The 9,953-nt window shown below is 41.3% G+C and overlaps 1 long non-coding RNA gene across 1 annotated transcript; it reads left to right on the forward strand.

Moving 5' to 3' along the window:
• The first annotated feature begins 583 nt into the window (after window positions 1-583).
• LOC137658232 (uncharacterized) lies at window positions 584-9,691 on the forward strand. Its single transcript, XR_011047285.1, has 3 exons — window positions 584-621; window positions 7,923-8,143; window positions 9,469-9,691. It is a non-coding gene; the product is annotated as an uncharacterized lncRNA (long non-coding RNA).
• Window positions 9,692-9,953: the final 262 nt, after the last annotated feature.

Genomic DNA, 9,953 nt, shown 5'->3' on the forward strand with positions numbered 1-9,953 from the left:
TTACATAAACAAGACATTAGTTATTTCTATATTTAATTTATCTTCTTTTTGAAAAAAGTAGGTAAGTCAGATATATTGTTTGATACTACTCTATCTTTTTCTAATTCAAGTCCAGCAGGGAGGAGGATAAATAGTTCAGTAATTAATGGAGGAAATTTATCAGAGAGAGAGAGAGAGAGAGAGAGAGAGAGAGAGAGAGAGAGAGAGAGAGAGAGAGAGATTTCAGAAATAAATTTCTTTTCTTACAACGAAAGAGTTTATCAGACATAAAGAATATTTCTCCAACCTTGACCATTTATTTATAAAACTGAATAATTTAAACTCTCCTTTGAAAAGTCAATTAAGAGTTGAAAGTTAAGAATATAGAATATAGAAGAAAATTATTAGAAAACATTATAGCTAATGCCGAATCATTGAAGAATAATTCTAAAGATTTTCCAATAAACACAAAAATAAATGGACGTATTTGTCTTTCATGGACATCAGATTCCTTGTATGAATAGAGTAACCAAATGAGTTCATGGTCCTTGTTTTTGAGGTCAATGCAAGTTGATTTCAGAGCAAAATATCTCAATCCATCTTAGTTATATCGTCGATTCTACCCCGGATTCTGTTAATAGGGTAAAGTTGGTTTCTTCTCGCGAGTACCTGTTAAATTGTGAACGTGAATACATCATGGAAGTTTTTGGTCTTAAATTGTAGTGTTAGATAGATAACTTTGTCTGTAGAACTTTTTTTATTTAGTTTTTCATCTATAACTTTGGATTTCGGTTTTCATATTTCCCTAAGCTTGTTTATTGCAAGAATAGACATTGGTTTATTCAGAATTTTAGTGTTTTATTTATTACTTTGCATTATGAATCTGTTTTAAGTTTTCATATTTCTTAAGTATTTGGTGAGAATTATATGTAATTACGAAGTATGTTTATAGATAAAGGTTACCCGGATTTCAATTTTCTAACCAAATCTTTAATTTTTTTTCTTTACTTTTTTTTTTTTTAATTGGGTTTCATATTTTCTTCAGTAAGAGCTTGATAACGTGGGTTGATCTGCAGTCCCTCCTTGTTTCAATTAGGGTTATAACTAAATTTGAGTTACTGTTAAGAAAGCTTCGTGAAAAAACTTTTATCTAATTGTTAGCGTAATTCTACCCTTGTAGACAATGATCCTTAATTTTAACCTGATTAAACTTTAAGTCATTTTAGAATTAAATGGCTTTACCTAAATCTGTTTTAAATCTGTTCCATACCATCCTTTTTTCAAAATCTGATTTCTTAGAACTTCTTTCAGGATTTGTTGAATCTCAGCTTTTGAAGATTAATTTTTTTTCGATGGTAATTAAGTTCCTAAGGATAGTAGCTACTTGTTTTTTAATTTGGTAAAAATTCAACTATTTTCACTTATCTACATTACTTTATTGAAGGCAGATTTATACGCAACAATTGTCCGGGTTTTAAACACTGCTATAACAAGGTTATGGTTTCTTTGTCAAATGATTGATTATATATTTTTCAATATTAAACTTACCCGATAATCATGTAGCTGTCAACTCCGTTGCCCGACAGAATTCTATGGAGGGATACGCCAGCTATCACAATACTAGAAGGGGGTGTACTTACCAGCGCCACCTGTGGCCAGGTACTCAAGTACTTCTTGTTGACACCTCCTCAATTATTCCTCTGTCGTGCTTCTGACAAGACGTTCTGGGATACGCTTATGTTCTTGGAGTATTTTCACGACTTTGGTGAAGTATTTCTCTTTGATTTCGGCTGTCGCTTTACTGGAAACTTCTATTTTAGCTTAGTTAGCTTTTAGAACTTAAAAAAGAGACAGAGTAAATAAGGAACTTTTCTTTTTGGGAAATATTTCAGTTTTTTCCTTTAACAATAATATGTTTTAACGATATATATGATTGGGCTCTTCTCTCAGGTTCTAAGTCAAGAGAGAGAGAGAGAGAGAGATAGAGACGGAGGGAGAAAGAGGATAAACGTTTCCCTCAAGCCTGCCAGGCGTACGAGTAACGTCGTTATCGTTTTGCTCTTATCCCTAGTCTCTTTAGGGGAAGAAACTAAACGTTTCTAGAGTGATCTAGTGTTTAGTCTCTTTCCAGCCACTGAATTTTCTTTCATTAGATTTTTCTGTTACATTGTAATTCTGTTTTCGCAATTACTAACTTTTGAGAAGGATAGAATTGCGTGTTTCAGGTACAAACCACTTAAAGTTTCGAGTTCAGTGAAATAAGTGCAAACAGAAATCAAAGTGATAAGTGATTGATGTCAGTGTTATGGGTGAGGGTACTTTTGTGCGCGCCAGTCGTCCTCCCAGTCCGGGACCTCTTGCAAGCTCCCAAGCCCAGGGGAGAAGCAATGTCGAAGGGCAAAAGGGTTCGGCAGGCCTTGATCGGCGCACAGAAGTATCCTCGGTGGTTGTGGGCGTGTCTTACCGAGACCGTCACTCCCACCCGCAGACGATTGAGCCCTTATTTTGCTCGTCTGCAGAAGAGATTTAGAGGAGAAAATAAAGGCAGAGTAACGCTGGTCTCAGGTCTCTAGACCTCTTAAACGTAAAGTCCAGACCTATGCCAGACGTACGAAGTAAAGTTCAACAACCCGGATGCAGTCATTGGGTTAGCTCTGACTCTCCTCAGTCATCAGTTTGTCGGGCTGAGAGTGCGCCTACACTCCCCCCCGCCTATGCTCGCTCCGCCTGATCGCAGTACCACCTGCCAGGCGTACGATGTTGTGGACTCTACTACAGTCCATGCAGCACAGCTTTCGGACCTGATGCGTGAGTGTCGTGCTGAGAGTGTTGCACCTCCTCCTCCTCCTGCACCGGTGGTGCACCAACCGCCTGCACCCGTTCAGCCTGTGCTGCACCCGCCTGCACCGGTGGTGCACCAACCGGCTGCACCCGTTCAGCCTGTGCTGCACCCGCCTGCACTCGCTGCACCCAGTCGCAGCACCTTCTGCCAGGCGTACGATGTTGTGGACTCTACTACAGTCCATGCAAGCACAGCTTTCGGACCTGTTGCGTGAGTATCGGGCTGAGAGTGTTGCACCTCCACCTGCACCCTTTCAGCCTGTGCTCAACCCGCCTGCACTCGCTGCACCCAGTCGCAGCACCATCTGCCAGGCGTACGATGTTGTGGACTCTACTACAGTCCATGCAAGCACAGCTTTCGGACCTGTTGCGTGAGTGTCGGGCTGAGAGTGTTGCACCTCCACCTGCACCCGTTCAGCCTGTGCTCAACCCGCCTGCACTCGCTGCACCCAGTCGCAGCACCTTCTGCCAGGCGTACGATGTTGAACCTCTTTCTGTGTTCGCTGTTCCCAGTGTTGTTCAGCCTCAGCCTTCTTTAAGGCAACCTTCGGTTTGGGATCAGGAGGATTACTCCACTCTTCCTCCTCCTCCCCTGGCTGCTCCACCGGTGGTGCAACTCTCGGTGGAGGTACAACCTCTTCCACCTGTGAGTCAGTCTCCTCAGCTGCTGCACCGAGCTCAACCCGTGCACCCTGTTCCTGCGCCTCAGACACCTCTGCTTGCGGGAACTTTACCTTGTTCTGCGCAACCTCGGTCTCTTCACGCTCCACTCATACCACAGGAACAGGAACTTTCTGCACCTTCCACTGTTGTTGTTCCAGCTCGTTCTGACTCTGCTGTTCAGCATACCTTACCTCCATTTTCAAACCATGGCAAAAATATGAATCATGAGTTATGAATGTAAGGTAAACATTATGTTGATTTTTAAACCCCATGCAAGCATGCATAAAGCACTCTAGCACTGGTCATGGAATTTCTAAGAATGTTAAACGCCATGCACACGCTCTGCTTTCCTTACAGCAGGCTCTGCTTACAGCAGGCTCTGCTTACTACATGCTCAGCATTCAAGCATGCTCTGCATTCAGCATGCTCTGCATACAACATGCTCTACATACAGCATGCTCTGCATACAGCATACTCTGCATTCATCATGCTCTGCATACCTTACCGCATGCTTCTCAACATATCTTGGGTTGTTGCCAACTCACTAGACTGTCAAGCAGTTTCATAACGTTGCCTTCTAGTCTGCTGCTTTTGCACCAGTGAACCCTCACTCAGAGAACTTAGCTTTTCTAGGATAAGGTCCCTGTAGATGAGAAAGTTCTTTTCTCCCTCCTTCTGATATTCCCTTGAGGACTCTGTCATTTGGAGGGAGCCTTTAGCTGCATAACCTCTTATGGACTTTTATTTAAGCATAACATGCTTACAGGGAAAGTAATGGTTCCACTTCAGCCGCTAATCCCGTCTGTTACCACACCTGCTCCCATAGACCTTGAGCTGTGTTGCATGACATGCAGTCCAAGCTTAGTCCTTGTTAGAGGATTTTTTGTTTACGGAGTCAATGTGTCACGGGGAAGACGTTCAACAACCAACAGAAGGGACTTGTTGTGACGCAGTGCGGCAACCTCAGCAACCCGTTAAGGAGTTGTCTGTACGACCCAGATAGTCTAGACAGATTCGGGTTGTCACTGTACTTCCTCGCTTGCCCATGATTGACAGTTTACAGACTGTGCAGCAGTATCATGATCTTGTGTCCGGCTCCGTCAGACGACTGGCTTTTAAGAGCTCCCACAAGTCGTCGCTGTCTGGAGATTTTCAAATGGACTATGGATCTGACCAAGGAACTGGGCCTCCTGGTCAATTTTGAGGAGTCTCAGCTCGTTCCATCCCAGACCATTGTTTCCTTGGGTATGGATCTTCAGAGTCGAGCTTTTCGGACTTGTCCGTCGGACCCAAGGATCTTCCAAGCCCTAGAATGCATCCAGAGCATGCTGAGAAGGAACCGATGCTTAGTCAGGCAGGGGATGAGTCTAACAGGGACACTTTCATCGCTGGCCCTGTTCATCGAGTTAGGGAGACTCCACCTCCGCCCCCTTCAGTATCATCTAGCTGCTCACTGGATAAAGGACATGACGCTAGAGACGGTCTCAGTTCCTGTTTCCGAAGAGATGAGGTCTACTCTAACGTGGTGGAAGAACAGCATTCTTCTCAAGGAAGGTCTACCTTTGGCTGTTCAGACCCCCGACCACCGTCTCTTCTCGGACGCATCGGACACGGGCTGGGGTGCGACACTGGACGGACAGGAATGCTCGGGAACATGGAATCAGGAGCAAAGGACACTTCACATCTATTGCAAGGAGTTGTTGGCAGTTCATCTGGCCTTGATAAACTTCAAGTCCCTCCAGCTTAACAAGGTGGTGGAGGTGAACTCCGACTACACCACAGCCTTGGCTTACATCTCCAAGCAGAGAGGGACTCATTCGAGGAAGTTGTTCAAGTTCGCAAGGGACCTCCTCATTTGGTCAAAGATCGAAAGCTCACGCTGGTAACGAGGCTCATTCAGGGCGATATGAATGTCATAGCAGATCGCCTCAGCCGTAAGGGTCAGGCCTTCCCCACAGAGTGGACCCTTCACAAGAATGTTTGCAGCAGACTTTGGGCCCTGTGGGGTCAGCCAACCATAGTTCTATTCGCTACCTCGATGACCAAGAAGCTCCTCTTGTATTGTTCTCCGATTCCAGACCCAGCAGCAGTTCGCGTGGATGCCTTTCTGCTGGATTGGTCCCATCTCAACCTGTATGCATTCCCGCCGTTCAAGATTGTCAACAGGGTACTTCAGAAGTTCGCCTCTCACAAAGGGACACGGTTGACGTTGGTTGCTCCCCTCTGACCCGCGAGAGAAGGGTTCACCGAGGTACTGCAATGGCTGGTCGACGTTCCCAGGACTCTTCCTCCTAGAGTGGACCTTCTGCGTCAACCTCACGTAAAGAAGGTACACCCAAACCTCCACGCTCTTCGTCTGACTGCCTTCAGACTATCGAAAGTCTCTCAAGAACTAGAGGCTTTTCGAAGGAGGCAGCCAGAACGATTGCCAGAGCAAGGACGACATCCACTCTCAGAGTCTATCAGTCTTAATGGGAAGTCTTCCGAAGCTGGTGCAAGGCCAATGCAGTTTTCCTCAACCAGTACCACTGTAACCCAGATTGCTGACTTCCTGTTACATCTAAGGAACGTAAAATCCCTATCAGCTCCTACGATCAAGGGTTACAGAAGTATGTTGGCAGCGGTTTTCCGCCACAGAGGCTTGGATCTTTCCTCCAACAAAGATCTACAGGACCTCCTTAGGTCTTTTGAGACCTCAAAGGAACGTCGGTTGTCCACTCCAGGCTGGAATCTAGACGTGGTCCTAAGGTTCCTAATGTCATCAGGATTTGAACCGTTCCAATCAGCCTCTTTTAAGGACCTCACATTAGAAACTCTTTTCCTCGTGTGCTTAGCAACAGGTAAAAGAGTAAGTGAGATCCACGCCTTCAGCAGGAACATAGGTTTCACATCTGAAACGGCTACATGTTCCTTGCGGCTCGGTTTTTTTGGCTAAAACGAGCTTCCTTCCCGTCCTTACCCTAAGTCGTTCGAGATCCCAAGCCTGTCCAACATGGTGGGGAACGAACTAGAGAGAGTACTTTGCCCTGTTAGAGCACTTAAGTACTATCTAAGAAGGTCAAAACCATTACGAGGACAATCAGAAGCCTTATGGTGTGCTATCAAGAAGCCTTCTCTACCAATGTCTAAGAACTCAGTTTCTTTCTACATCAGGCTTCTGATTAGAGAAGCAAATTCTCATCTGAAGGAAGAAGACCTTGCTTTGCTGAAGGTAAGGACACATGAAGTGAGAGCTGTGGCTACTTCAGTGGCCTTCAAACAAAACCGTTCTCTGCAGAGTGTTATGGATGCAACCTATTGGAGAAGCAAGTCAGTGTTCGCATCATTCTATCTCAAAGATGTCCAGTCTCTTTACGAGTACTGCTACACCCTGGGTCCATTCGTAGCAACGAATGCAGTAGTAGGCGAGGGCTCAGCCACTACATTCCCATAATTCCATAACTTTTTAACCTTTCTCTTGAATACTTTTTATGGGTTGTTCGGTCGGCTAAGAAGCCTTCCACATCCTTGTTGATTTGGCGGGTGGTCAATTCTTTCTTGAGAAGCGCCGAGGTTAAAGGTTGTGATGAGGTCCTTTAGTATGGGTTGCAGCCCTGTATACTTTAGCACCTTTGGGTTGATTCAGCCTCCAAGAGGAACGCTGCGCTCAGTAAGGAAGACGAACTTAAAAAAGAGACAGAGTAACGGTTCAATTCGACTTCCTTACCAGGTACTTATTATTTCATTGTTATTTGAGATAACTGTTATATGAAATATGGGATACTTAGCTATCCTTTAATCTTGTACACTGGTTTTCACCCACCCCCCTGGGTGTGAATCAGCTACATGATTATCGGGTAAGTTTAATATTGAAAAATGTTATTTTCATTAGTAAAATAAATTTTTGAATATACTTACCCGATAATCATGATTTAATTGACCCTCCCTTCCTCCCCATAGAGAACCAGTGGGACCGAGGAATAATTGAGGAGGTGTCAACAAGAAGTACTTGAGTACCTGGCCACAGGTGGCGCTGGTAAGTACACCCCCTTCTAGTATTGTGATAGCTGGCGTATCCCTCCATAGAATTCTGTCGGGCAACGGAGTTGACAGCTACATGATTATCGGGTAAGTATATTCAAAAATTTATTTTACTAATGAAAATAACATATTAATGAGCTATTGTAAAATATTTTTAAAGCTTAATAGGTTCATAATTTTTCCTTTTTTAAAATATTACTATATATTTAGTTTTAACGTCAGTCACACAAATTTAATACTTCAACACTTCGAAATCCTTCAAATCCTTATCAATGCTTAGTCTAGTTGGTAATTTTGAATATTTTGGATCTAGAATCTAGATTTTTTATTTTTAAGGTAGATTTCTTTATGAAGTAAATGATTAAAACTATCTGTTTGAGTAAAGTATTTTTAAACTCTAATACTGAAACTTCTTTCAGATTTTCAAAGATTACAATAAAAAGCAGCAAATGGAACTTTATACGGAGGAAGAGAAAATTAGATTATGAAAAATTAAAACCAAAAGCAGCAAGTTAAACTTAAAGCATAAATAGTGAAGAATCTGAAACTTTAAAAGGATTATACAAAAGAATGTAACTTTAAAAGGATTGTACAAAAGTTTGGGTCTACAAATCTACAGATGAATTCAGCGGAAATAGAGGTTAGTTTTTTCTAGTTTTATAAATCATATCTGGCAGCCTCCACCGCCTCCGGGCCCCTACAGGGGTGGAGACTGTCTCCCATGCCCTTACCGTAAGTTGCTTAATGACCTGCGGGAAGGGTGTGGGTTTTGTCACTAATCCATAATTACTTTACAGTTAATTACTTTTAAAAACTTTTAGTTTTGGTCATTTAAAGTAAAGTAATACATTCATGATTTTTATTTTAATTCCAGTTTTTATTCTTGGGTAATGTTAACTTCCTGCACTTTTGAAATATTAATCTACCTATCTACGTACATTTATTTCATTTTTTTTTTTAAAGAAACTTGATTCAGCTTTATACTTCAATTAACTAGAATTTTGGAGAAATAATTTTCTCCAATGGAAGTTAGTTTTATGAAGAGCCTTCTGCCAATAAGCTAACTGAAACAACCTAACGTTTACTCTGATGTTCATCCAATAATCCAAACACTAAGTTGACTGGGTATTAACAAAAGTCTTTGTTCCCGCTCGTGTACAAAAATTCTTATTCACTCTGTACTTCTCGCTATGGGAATGAATCTGTGATTATCCCTATAGCTGTAGGTAAGGTGTATCAGAGGCCCTCTTAATTACACTGGCTGGCTTATCGGGATGGTAAAGAGATCCGTTGTATAGTTAAGAAAAACATCTAAAGTAATTATTGTTTAAGCATGTCCCTTGGCTTATAATTTTGAAAGTCTTGTTCACTGTAGCGCTATGAATTTTTGCTTTATTTAATCTTGCTGATGGAAGGGATATACACTACTCTGGGGTGGGACTGTAAAGTGAGTTTGTAATTAGTATTTAAGACTATTAAATCTAGTTAAATTTAGTTAATATGAACTCTTTATTTTACTGAGTACCTTATTACGTAACCTATGTAATTGAATGTAACTTCAGTCGGTATTTAAAATACAGGTTTATAAGCTGTATATTTAAAAAGTGCAGAAGTTTTTTTTTTTTTTAAGGCATGAGTGCCTCTTCAGCTGAATAAAAAATTTCACAAGCTTCAAAGGCAAACTAAAACAAATTAAAATTATAAAATAGTAATTAAACTTCAGCTGTAGTACTTCATCTTGTAATTGAGATTTTTCAATTTACATTTGATACATTATGGAACTTCTTTATTCTTCACGTGAATTGGCACTTGGTAGAGAGTGCGAAAACTTCTGCACTTTCTTAATATATAAAACAATTGTCTATCTTTAATACCCAAGGATTGTAGACGCGGCATGGTGTTTTGAAGTAAATTTTTTAATAAATCATCCAGAGACACTTTCTGGCATTTCTTTAATCATTGCAGGACTGGTTCACCGGAGCAGTGGTTCAGTGTTCTTGAAAAAACTACTTGGTGAAATCGAAAAGGGATTTACTATAAATCTTCAACGAGGTGAGAATCCTTCCATAGCAACTTGGAATTATATCAAGATTATACTCAGTGTCTGTTTCTAGTGACTCAACTTGGGGCAATTTTTCAACTTGTGTATTTAATCTGTCCTGAATATTGTTTGCCAAAAAAAAAAGAATAGTAACAAATATTTACTATATCCTTTAACTTCAATTTTCCACAAGTGCTAAATATGAATGTTATCCACTTAAATTTGGAAATTTTATCAAAAAGCATGCATAACATTTTTTCAGTGAGTGTTACGAATGAGAATTGTTCAGATTGAGGTAAAGCATTTTGGAGATAAAGCATTTTGGAAAAAACTGCGTTAAATCGTCCTAAATTGACGGCTACTGATCTAAATGTCGATCAATAGTTATATTCAAATGCTGTAATAAAGA

Source organism: Palaemon carinicauda, chromosome 19 (assembly GCF_036898095.1).
Source record: "Palaemon carinicauda isolate YSFRI2023 chromosome 19, ASM3689809v2, whole genome shotgun sequence".
Classification (NCBI taxonomy): domain Eukaryota; kingdom Metazoa; phylum Arthropoda; class Malacostraca; order Decapoda; family Palaemonidae; genus Palaemon; species Palaemon carinicauda.